This window comes from Acinonyx jubatus, chromosome C2 (genome assembly GCF_027475565.1).
Source record: "Acinonyx jubatus isolate Ajub_Pintada_27869175 chromosome C2, VMU_Ajub_asm_v1.0, whole genome shotgun sequence".
NCBI classification, from domain to species: Eukaryota; Metazoa; Chordata; class Mammalia; order Carnivora; family Felidae; genus Acinonyx; species Acinonyx jubatus.
In genome coordinates, this window is record NC_069384.1 from 44,192,507 (window position 1) to 44,205,123 (window position 12,617).

The 12,617-nt window shown below is 31.8% G+C and overlaps 1 long non-coding RNA gene across 2 annotated transcripts in view; it reads right to left on the bottom strand.

The window, feature by feature from the left end:
* Positions 1–2,030: 2,030 nt before the first annotated feature.
* Positions 2,031–12,617, bottom strand: part of LOC128315152 (uncharacterized) — a 44,281-nt gene continuing 33,694 nt past the window's right edge. Inside the window, exons 6-7 of one of the 2 annotated variants that reach the window (XR_008297612.1) lie at positions 8,776–8,843; positions 2,031–2,231 (exon numbers count right to left, since the gene is read on the bottom strand). This is a non-coding gene — a long non-coding RNA (uncharacterized LOC128315152). The remainder of the gene's footprint in view (positions 2,232–8,775; positions 8,844–12,617) is intronic. The other variant, XR_008297613.1, reaches the window with a different exon arrangement.

The following is a 12,617-nucleotide window of genomic DNA, read 5'->3' on the forward strand; positions in this document are numbered from 1 at the left end:
ATGTTTGATTGATGAAACTTCCCTTCATCACATGACAGTGTAACTCCAAAGAACTAAAGCAAAAATGGGAACATTGCCTTTGTGTAGTTATTGTTATTTGAAAATAACAGCAAAGTATATAGCATAGAATATATATTTTTATATTTAAAGGAATAAAATACGAGAAGTTTTTCAGAAAGATGGAAGCTTCATTTTGACATGAATGAGCAATCTTCCCTCTGTAACATAAAACAGTAGCCAGAGGAGGAAAGCTAATAAAACATGCAGGTTTTTTATAATAGTAAAAAATTATTGCAAGTGACAGAAAACTCAACATTTTAAAATTCTTTAATGAAAATACCAGTATTAGCAAAACTGGAAGAAACAGAACTCTCATGTATTGTTGCTAAAAGTGTGGACTGTTAGAACCATTACAGGAAATTGTCAGCATCTACTAAAGCTGAGTATGTACCTATCCTTTGACCTGGTAATTACACACCCAGGTATGCTTCCAACAGAAGTGCATACGTATGTTCATTGGAAAAAGAGTTCCAGGGTCGCCTGGGTGGCTCAGTCAGTTGAGTATCTGACTTTGGCTCAAGTTATGATCTCCCAGTCTGTGAGTTCTAGCCCCGCATCAGGCTCTGTGCTGACAGCTCAGAGCCTGTAGCCTGCTTCAGATTCTGTGTCTCCCTCTCTCTGCTTCTCCCCTCCTCATGCTCTATCTGTCTCTCTCTCAAAATAATACATAAACATTAAAAAAATAAAAATAAAGAAAACCGGGTTCCAGTATTCAGAGCATTACTATAAATAATAGCTTCCAACAGAAACTACCCAAATGGTTATCGGCAGAAAAGCAGATAAACTGAGGTATAGTCACACAATGGAATCCAGAATATCAGCAGGAATAAAAAAACAATAACTACACATGACAATATTAATGCATCTCATAAACAAAATATTGAGCCAAAGAATCCAGACCAAAAAATTCATATATGTTCCATTTATATAAAATTCAAAACTGGTGAAGCTATCTACACTATGAGACCACAGGACAGGGTTGCCCTTGGATGTTACTGATTAACTAGTGGGGAGCATAAGAGAAGCTTCTGGAGTAATAATAACGTTCTATTTCTTGACCCAGGCTTAAGTTACACAAATTTGTTCAGATGGTGAAAATTCATTATTTATGATAACTCAAAAATTATACTTTAAATTCATTAACAAAAGAGTGTTGGTTTACAAACTGGCCCCTGTACATGGAGGGCAAGGAGAAACCAAAGAAAGAAGCAGACCACTCCATTGGTAGGTGGCAGTTTTAACAATCAAGGGAACGTACCTTTGAGGTTTGTCTTCAACAGCTACAAGATGAGATCTCAGCACCTACCCAACAGAATCTTAAATGTTTATACAGAGGCCTTAACTAGGTTTAGGCAAGTATACTATTCAGATGGTCTCAATAACACTTACTCTCTCAAAGTTGCATCCTTGAAAATAGCTCCTGCTGTGGGAATGGTGGACAGAACATATATTCCCAGGGTGGGGGATGGATGAGGAGAAGCTTCTGGATGTGTTGTCTGGTTTGAGCTCAGCGATGAACCAGCAGTCACACTCTCTTGATGACCCTTTTCAACAAAGAGGCATCTATTACAAACTTTAGATGTAACACAAGCTTCAAACAACCTGTTTCTCAGGTACACAAAGTGTGCCTGTTTTTCAGCTCTTTTCTCATCTGTGTTGAGTTGTGAGGCTATGCATTATGTGAAGAGCACCTCCAGCCACTACAGGTCTTTCCTTTCAAATATAAACTCAGTGGAAAAATAAATTTCTCATTTCATAAATGCTTTGTGCCTGAACAGCCTGTACTCAGCTATGTGACCATTCTTTGAGCCAATCAACAGAGCTACCTAAAATAGAATGTGCTGAATATTGTTTCACTCAAATATTCACCCAGAGTTTTGTGTGGGCATTTTCTTCCAAATTATTTGGACTGAAAAATGGGAAACAGATTTTCTACCTCTAAAAACAAAAAAGCAAGCAAACAAACAAACAAGCATTTCTGTTTACTTACCAGACATAGAGTGAATGGATGCTATGTATCAGAGGTCAAAATAACTCTCAAACAATAGAGAGCAGATATGGTTTGACATTGAGGAGGATCATGAATATAGCTGCTCGGGTGAGCTGAGTTATTTCCCATTCCTATGGTGGGTGATGTAAGCTAGCAGGGATGATTATTGCCTGTGACATCACTGTGGTTGAAAGCATGAGCAAGCAAAGAAAGCCAGTGAGAAAATAAAAACAAAGGGGGAAACAAAAATGAGCCATCTCACAGGAAGTGGAACTGAAGTCAACAGAGACAAAGTAAGAGAGTCTATCAAGGATATCAAATATAGAACAATTTGCAAAGAAACAACAACAAAACAGAATGGATTTTCAATTTAAAATTTTCAACAGTTAAACTGAAAAAATAGTTACGGTTGAAATTTAACTTGACCAGGAATAGCTACTGAAAGAAGTACAAAACATATAAAGAGTATAAATGATGAAAATCAATAATGAAAAATGAGTTGAGGGCATAGATAAGAGAATTTTCACCTGTATAAAAGGAGTCCTCAAATTAAAAAAAAAAGAAGTGATAGAAGAGAGATAATATTTAAACAAATCAAGAAATTTTATTTTATTTGAAGGAGGATTTGTGCCTGAAGATTGACAAGACTCCCTAGGTCCCAAGGAGGATTTATTAAAAAGGTCATCCACTTAGATATATCCTAGGGAATATTTTGAATTCCAACAGTAAATATAAAATCTTATAAGCTTCTAGAAGAGCAAGTAACTTTTAAAGGAAAGAGAATATGACTAAATCTGACTTACTTATAACATTAAAACTTGGCAGTCAATGAAACATAATCTGCCGAGACCAAAGCAGTTACAGTCAACTTACTATTCACCTGTCAGAGAAATGGAATGATATTTTCAGGTCTAAATAGATTCAGAATTTCTATCACCCATGTGCTCTGAGGAAAATAATTACGAAAAAACAACAACAAAATGACAATTAAATCAGAACTAAGATATTATAAAAGATGAGGATCATATTGAGGAAAGAGTGGTAAGTAATGACTTGCAATTTACATAATTGACTCTAAATGGATAATGTTATTATGATTGGGAAATTGTAATTGTGCCGTAAAGTAAGGTTTCCTAAAAGAAATGAGACAAATTGTGAGGAAAACCCTAAAACTAAATCAACAAAATCTAGGACCTTGAAGCTATAGAGAATGAAAAAAGAATAAAAGCATTTTAACTGTCACATCTAGAAAAATGATATGCAACAGAAACTGTTCAAAACTACCCAATACCCATTTTGTTTCTCTTCCTTATAATAGAAATTCAATGTTACTCATGGCATGATGTATCCAAATAAAACATGACATTTTCTGCTGTCCTATAGTTGGAAGAGCTTCGTGACCAAGTACTAGGCAACAGATGCACGTGGAGGTTTTGATTTGATGGCTGGAAGGCTACTAAATAGCTGCTGACTGAACTGAGATGTAGGAAGGCCTATTTTTCTTCTCTCGTTCTCTTCATTGATGCCTGGAACATGAATTTAATAGCTACAAGTCCTTGAAACAAAACAATAGATAGAGTCAAATTAAAAATACACAAACATGGGGCACCTGGGTGGCTCAGTCGGTTGAGTGTCCAATTTCAGCTGAGGTCATGATCTCCTCGTTTGTGGGTCCCAACCCCACGTTGGGCTCTGTGCTGACAGCTCAGAGCCTGGAGCCTCCTTCAGATTCTGTGTGTCCCCCTCTCTGCCCCTCCCCTGCTCATGCCCTGTCTCTCTCAAAAATAAATAAACATTAAAAAAAAACACAAACATGAGCACACATGTACATATGTATGTAGAAGGAGGAAGAAAATATCGTGAAATATGCAATATGAAAGAGGAGCTTATACAGATTTTGAAAGACTACTACATACTATTATCAAGAAAAGTAACATAAAATCTAGGTGATATGGATTATTTACATGCAAAGTACAAAGATCAAAATTAGCCAAGAAATAGAAATTGTAAACATACTGTAGAAGAAATTATAAAAGTGATTAAATGTTGAAAGATCAACTAGATTTTATTGCAATATTTTTAGTAGTTAAAAATAAACATTAAATATTCATTTATAGAAGAGTAGTTAAACTGTTAGCACATTCACACTATGAAATATTATGCAACTATTAAACAGAATGATTTCAATATCTATTAATGAGATCAGATTTAAATGATGTATTATTGTGTGAACAAAACAGTTTGTAGTATTGTATTAGGGGAATATTAATTAATTTTAATTTATTTTGTTTAATAACATCAAATAGCAAAACTGTGCAGTAATAATAGCAATATTGGTTTTCATGAGACACTGAATTCAAAAGATTCACAAAAGATTTAGGGAATAAATAGAGGCACAAAGAAAACATACTTAAGAGGCGATTGTACTTGTTTTCTATTCTGCAATGACAAATTACCTCAAAGTTAATGACTTAATACAATTTTTTTCTTTTATAGTTCTGGAGATCAGAAGTTTAAAAGCAAGGTATTATCAGAGATATATCCATTTTAGAGCCTTTGGGGGGAAAAAATCTATTTCCTTGCTTTTTCCAGAATCTAAAGGCAATCTACATTTCTTGGCCCATGCCTCCTTTCTTCATTTTGAAACCACATCACACCACCTTCTGGTTTAGACATCATATCTCCTTTTTCTGTCTTTGATCCTCCTGTCTCCCTTTTATAACTACCGTTGTTATTACATCAAGTCCACCCAAATAATCCAGAATAATCTCCGCCTCTCAAGATCTTTAACTTAATCACATTTGCAAAGTTCCTTTTACCATAGAAGTTACATATTTAAAGGATCTTTGTATTAGGATGTGGATATCTTTGGAGGGCCATTCTTTAGCCTACTACATCCATCAATGACTTCAATGCATTAATACAATAATAGCCACTAACCTAAAATTATTAGTATATTTACTAACTTTTTTCCTACTAAACTGAGAAAATCTATACAATCTGAATGTTATGTATCCAAGCTACAAATGAAGTCAGGATGTAGAGTTGAGGCAATGCTTTCAGTTCTAAAAAGTTAAAACTAAAAACGGATTCTTCTAATAGAAACATTAAAAAAAAATATAGTCACATAAATAATTCAAAAAATGAAGAAGGAAAGAAACTATTTCAGCATAGTTTCTGATTAATTGCACATAATAAAGGGAAAATAACTAGTAAACTGGCAAATGCAAATTAGGTATAAAATCTAAACCCTTCACTGAAATTATGCTATAACACTGAAAGCCACCTTAATCATGTTAATTACATGCCTAAGTATATTTTGATTGAATATACAGAGAACATATAACTTTAAATGCATCTAAGACTTTAATTTTAAGGAAAAGACAATCTTCACTTAACACATCAAGTGAAATTTGTAATTGTTATTTGTTAGATTTACATTAATAGTTAAACAAATAAATATTTTCATCACAAAATCCAAAACCATAACCAAACTGATAAAATCTGAGGTAAATTATACGATGTTTTAATAAAATAAGAGGGAGGTCCTTTCATCAAGCATCTTGTTTATAGTTCTTCTGTTGATATCTTCCATCAGGAAATATAGTACATAGAATCTGACAATTTTACTATTGGAAACAGACTGGCAGTTATTCAAGTAAATGTCTTTACAAATCAGCAGAATAAAGCATAGAAGAATTCACTGATTTATTCAAGACATACCACTAATTAGTATGAGAGAAAAAAATCAACAACTATAACAAAGAACTCATATAAGGCAGACATTTTATTTTTGAACATATCGTAAAATCCCATTGTAAACATTAGTGTTGCAAATGTATCTGGGGAAATTAGTTTAAAGAATTATTTTATTCTAGGTTGTTTCCTCAAGAGATTTTGCTCTTATATAATAGGTGATTTATGTCATGAAAAATGTCAAAGTGACAAGCACCATCTCTTCAAAAAAGTCTGATTATTTATATGCTAAGTAGCATTAAATTTTATAATGGCTATTTATAATTCCATAGAAAATTAGTCATACATGACAAAACATTGAAACAACACCTATAACCCCAAATGGTCCGATGCGTCAGATGTCGATGTTAAATATTACATTTGCCTTGTTAATTGCCATGTATTTAGAAAACTACTAACCATGAGCAATGTATATGTAACATATAATTGTTTTATTTATTCCTTCTTTACACTTAATGAAATAAAATTTTGTAGATTGAGAAAGTTGCTTCATTGATTTGTTCTAAATGTTCAATATGGCAGAATAAAAATGTAAACTTTTGCAATGAAATAAATGCTTTTGAAGTAATGAAAAACCAACTAGAAGATAATCACTGTAAGATATTCTCTTGATAAGTGGCTTTTAGGTAATCCTTTGGGGAATATCAAAATATATATGTTCAGTACATAAACTGAGAGGCAGACTCAGTGGTTAATTTTAAATTAAAGTATATAAAGTTGGTTGTGATACTTTTGTACAAACAAAAGCATCTGATCTATTTAAAAACGTTTTTAATGAATATGTTATCTACCAATATTTGAATTGATTGTCCACTTATGTAATTTTATTGACTATAATGTTTGGTATAATCCAAAATGTCTAAGACATTAAAGAGATCCTTAAGTAGAAATAAATTTCATACAAAGGAAATCATTCTGATTAAATTTGTAGGTTAAATCACTAGCTTGGTCTATGTTATCATGAAACATTATTAGGAAGAAAAACAATTTTTTCTTGGCCATATGATTCAGAAGAGTTCTGAAAAATATATTGTTGCATTACTTTTCCTGCTGAAATTTGAATCATTATTCTTGAGACAATTCTGTTAAGCCTAGATGAATATGTTAAACAATTATATTAACAGCTCACTATTGAAAATTAAAGTTGGAGTTAGATACAACAAACAATGGAACCAGTTTGTGAGGAAGAAGAAGAGGAAGAACAAAGAAGAGGAGGAGGTGGGGGGATTTAAGAGGAAGAAGGTTGTGATGAAATTCACTGATAGATTATAGGTTGGATGAGTTGATTAACTGATATTTTTACTTTTCAACTAATGCTATTAGCATTGTGTCAAGAAATACAAAATCAATTTCTATCAAGTCATTTGTACACCATATCCTGCTTTGTAGCAGATCTTATAATTACTTATATAATTTAAACTTTATTAATTTATTCATTTGTAACTCAGCACAAAATATTGAAAAATCTCATTCAGATATAATGCATAATAAATTGAATGAACTAACAATTGATAAAGCAACATATAGCTGTCAATGACAAAACACATACATTAGGATGTATTGGTCAAAGCCTGTCCCTGTGATAAATTCAAATGTATTATATTTCTTATGAACATTCATGACCTGAGAAGTGAATCTATCCTGCCCTGCTTTATGACCTCCTCCATTTACTCAAGGACTCCTTATTATTGTGACCCCCAGAGCTACAAATTTCTATATATATCTAAAATGAATTTAATAATAATCATAATTTCAGGGGAAGTTTTAAAGATTAAATAAGTCATGTGTATGAAACCCTTAAGCATCATATATTATAGATATGATGTATTTAAAAATTTATTTTTTATTTAATACCAAAGAATAAATTCAGCTATTTGTATATTTTCTGAGGTACTAGATATTTGATATTTCATTAGCCAGTGTAATGATGACAAAAAGATACCCAGTTAAAACAATGAATATACATATGTAAGCCCATCGATAGGTGATTGATGGACAAATAGAGTTGGGCTTTGTCCAAATGGGCTATGCTGTTTCTTGTGAATCTTAGAGATGCTCTACCGAACATAGAAATAGCATTAGCAATTCAGGATTCATTAACGTAATATAACTCTTCTTAAAATTGATAGTAAAATATTTATCTTGTTTTATTGTCCAATTGTAACTTTTTACATGAACAACTTTTCATTTTCCTGTAACGTATTTATAATGGACTGAAAATGAAATGTGAATATATATATAGAAAATTCCTTGACATTTAACTCATTGAGAGCTCAAATGTAATAAAAAGACTCTTACATTCAAATTTATTTACTAATCCCTTTAAATTCAAGTATATTTATATAAATCTGTTGTGTTCGTCCTCTCATAAGAAATACCTCTCAAAGCAATAATGTTTCAATAATTTTAATCATTGGCATTGATTTCCATTTAGAAAGTAAAGTTAAAATTGCTTTCTAGAGTTCTCAGATTTGGGGCAATTCAGTACACTGAAATTGTAACATCACTTGGCCTTGAAGGATTTGAAAACCTAAAAGAATAAATTCAGTTCTCAAAAGTTCTTAAATAAAGGTCCCAGTGAGTATTGGGAAGAATTATAAAATTATTTTATTGTAGTTTTATAGCTGGTCAACTTGGTTTTTATCTTTTTTTTTTTTTAATCCCAGAATCCATCCAGGATACCACACTTCATTTAATTGTCTTATCTCTTGGCTGTGACAGCTCATAATTAATATTTTCAACTGATATTCTAAACATCTGATTTTTAAAAATTTTACTGTAAATTACTCTTTCCTTTTAGAATATTAAAATTTACAGTAGTAGAAATACTCTAATATTCTCAGGAGTATTTGGTGGACTCTACTCCGTATTAATACAGTCTTCCTACCAATTAAATCTCAAATTTATTTTGTACTACGGCATTCTTCACACAAACACTTGTACCACTGAAAGTTAATTAATATTCTTACCTTTTAAATCAGGCTAGTTCTGGTACTGTGTAGGCAAATAATTTCTCTTGAAATGTTTACTGTCTTTCCTGAAGAAATAATATAGAAATTATTTCTAAATGATCTATGGGTGTAGATACAACATCTTTTTATAATACATTGGTACTTGTATTGGAATCCTACCATGAATAAATACATAATAGCATCCTATTGAATCTGTTTCAGTTCTTAGTGTGGAAAACTGAGTGAAAACTCATTTTTGTTAAAGGTCATTCAAGAATTTGCCTCTTTATAGAATTTAGGGTACATATCAGAAAGGAGGGCTTAAATTTGGATGATTGGCATAAAAATCACTATAAATATCTTTGCAAATATATACATTGATGAAAAAATGAATCTATTGAAGTAGTTTTGTATATAACTTTCTAATAAAATGTGGCAGATTCTAATAAAAAATTCTCTAATGGCTGAAAGAGTTGAAGAAGCACACAAAACTGTCTAAATTATTTTCTTAATTAAACATTGGTCTGAAAATTTCAGCCTAAAAATTTGATAGAAAAATATAATTAAAAACTCCTGGGAAGCAACACCATACCCAAGAAAGTCCAACATGTAGAGAAAAAAGCAACATGAACAATCAGAATATATCCACCATAAAATCAAACTATTGGTGAGAGAGAATAATTTGAATAAAAATATAATAATTCTTAAAGAATTTCAAGTATTTCACATATACACACAAATTTCCACTTCTTTTTAAATATGGTTTCTATAGCTGCTATCTAATTCATAACAAATAATCACAATGTTATTTTAAATAGCATTTCCAGAAGCGATCATAATTTTAATTTTAATAAAAAATTAAATTAAATTTAATTTAAATTTAAAAGTTAAATTTAATACAAAAAATAAAACTATTAATCTCACCAGTGAACATACATTAAAAATATTAAATAAAACATTAGGAAATTAAAAGAGTAATTTATTTAAAAAATAAATACTATTCTAAGTATTTATTCTATTTTATTCTAAGACCCTCACACACAGTTGTCATACTAAAGGCAGCCAGCACCTCAGGAACATGTGTCTTCTATTTTGGTTTCTCACATTACATATTCCAAGTCTCCATTTAGAAGGCAGAACTTAGCTACCAGGCTTCTTTCTTTCCACCTGATTCAAATGCAAAAGCATACAGAGGCCATTTTCCTCAGGGGAGAAGAGGAAGAAATTGCAAGTCCTAGAGTCTAAGGTGGCTAATGTCCAACATTAAGTTCCTTTTTCTGTGTCATCAGAACATTTTTTTTCTCCTGTGTCTGTACCCAGCTACATTGGACTTGAGCTTGTCAGCAATATGTTGAGGAGGTCTGTGCATTTTTCAGTCTGAAAAGCTCTGAACTCTATTGGAGATATACTGAATGGCTGATATACTACAGTAAATTCCTTTTTTGCCTAAGCTATTTAGAAGTGCTATTTGCAAGAAAGAATTGTGACTGGCACACAGCTTATAACAGTATTTCAAGTATTTTAAAATTGCATCAATCTCTCAGTAGATTCAATTCATTAACAAATTAAGAGACAAACATATGATTACAAAAACTGGGCCAAATTAACACTGGATTGTATGATAAATGATACTGAAGATATACGCAAATTAAACCTAAACAGCATGGGGGCACCGGGGGGCTCAGTCAGTTAAGCAACAGACTCTCAAGTCATGATCTCACAGTTCTAGAGTTCAAGCTCTGTGTTGGACTCCCAGCTGGCAGTGTGGAGCCTGCTTGGGATTCTCTCTCTCCCTTTCTCTGCCCCTCCCCAGGCTTGCACACACACTCTCTTTCTCTCTCACAAAAAAATAAATAAACTTTAAAAAACAAACAAACAGAAAAACCTAAATAGCATGTAAGCCGACTTTTACCAAAATTTAATGACAATGCAGCCCAGGGCCTATATCTTATAGATATAAAACTAGCAATATATATATAAAGATATATCCTGTAGCATATTCATAGTGATAAAAAATTACAAAGTGAATGTACCTTAATAATGGTTAAGTAAATGATTTGTATCTCAGACATGTAATATTATGAAGGTATTACAAAAAATGACAATTCTATTTGTCTATTTGAACAATTTTCATTTTTCTAAATGATTCCATCAATTATTGAGTGAAAATAGAAAGATACAGATTGCAGTATATAATACAATCTTAGTTTTAAATTCAAAACATGACAAAAATATATTCCTTGTATATATATAATATATATATGTGTGTGTGTATATATATATACACACACACACTCATAACCTTATGTATAAGGTTACATGAATCAAGAGAAGAGAATGAAAGAATAAACACTTGGTTCTTAGCATGGGTTAGAACTTGGTCAGGGAACATGGTGAGATTAATGGCTGGGGTGTTATGCTTGGAGTAGATAGAAGATGTCAAGAAAGATAAAGCTTGCAAAAAGGAAAAAAGTAGAGAGATTCAGATAACACAGAAACAAAAACAAAAAAAAAATGTAATACCCAAACATAAAGCAGCATGTGTGCTATGACTCGTTATGCAATTTGCATGCATGATGATATTAGCTTGAAAATGAAAGACACTGTTTCTTTATAGCATAAACATATGAGGCAAATATCATGAAAAACTCTAAAGTGGAGGGTATGTGCCTCAAAGGAATGGACCATAGTAGGGGAGGGTGACCACAGAATTACTGTTCATTGTTGGTTTTTTGTTGTTGTTCATTTGTTTTGTGTGATAATGAGACACTTGTATTCTCCCAGAGAAGCTGAAAGGTGTGTTCTAGTATGTTCTAAGAATGTAGTTTGATATGAACAGAGAAGAACTTGGGGAAGTCATAAGACAACTAGATTCTTTGGGAATCAAAAAAGCCTTAGGAGAGCTTTTACCTGGGCCAGGAATAAAACAGCTGTTTATGTTTCAACTTCACACAAATTTACAGAGAGTAATTCTCTTATCATAGTACCTTGAATAGTGGTACAGGTGGAGATCACCACCCCAACGGCCATCTATGAAACTGGGGAATGGAGAGAAAAATTTTTATTTATTTATTTATTTATTTTTAAGAGTTTCACTTTGGACCTAACTATCAAATGTCAAATTCCTCAAATTCACAGGCAAAACAAGCATAAACTTATGAAATGTCTTGATCTAACTCTCAAAATATTTTTAATTGAGACATAATTGGCATATCACAATATATTAGTTTCAGGTATACAACATTATGATTGGATATTTGAATATATCGTGAAATGATTACTAAATAAGTCTAGTGAACATCCATTACCATAAACAGTTACAATTTTTTCTTATGATGAGAACTTGTAAAATCTACTCTATTAGCATTACTGTTTGTTTTTATTGTTGTTTTTGTTGTTAGCCTTTAGTGTCACTTCACAATTTAAAGAAGATACATCTATTGCATTGGTAAAGTTAATACAAAATAAAGTTTAAAGGGAAAATCAAATGTTCTTCATAGATCCTTTGCCTTATTTTAATGGCTTTCCTCTATTTAATTGGCTGCTCAAAAACATAAACCAAGAAAGAAATTATGGAAAAAATGAGGTTCACAATAGTAAGAATATTTTAATTTTTCCCTTTTTAACTACACTGAAAAAGTAACATACACATAAAACTTTCCTGTTTTTCAAAACATGTAGTAAAGCCAGGAACTGTTTTTAGACTTCAAAATATTTTTCTAGCTAACCAAACTACAGTTTTCATTTCTGTTTATTTTTAACAAATTACACTTTACCATTGAGCTATCTCACATGCCATGCCGTCTCCTTCCTTCATGCTTTCCTGGATCTTCCTTAATTGCTTCTGCTCATCCTCACTG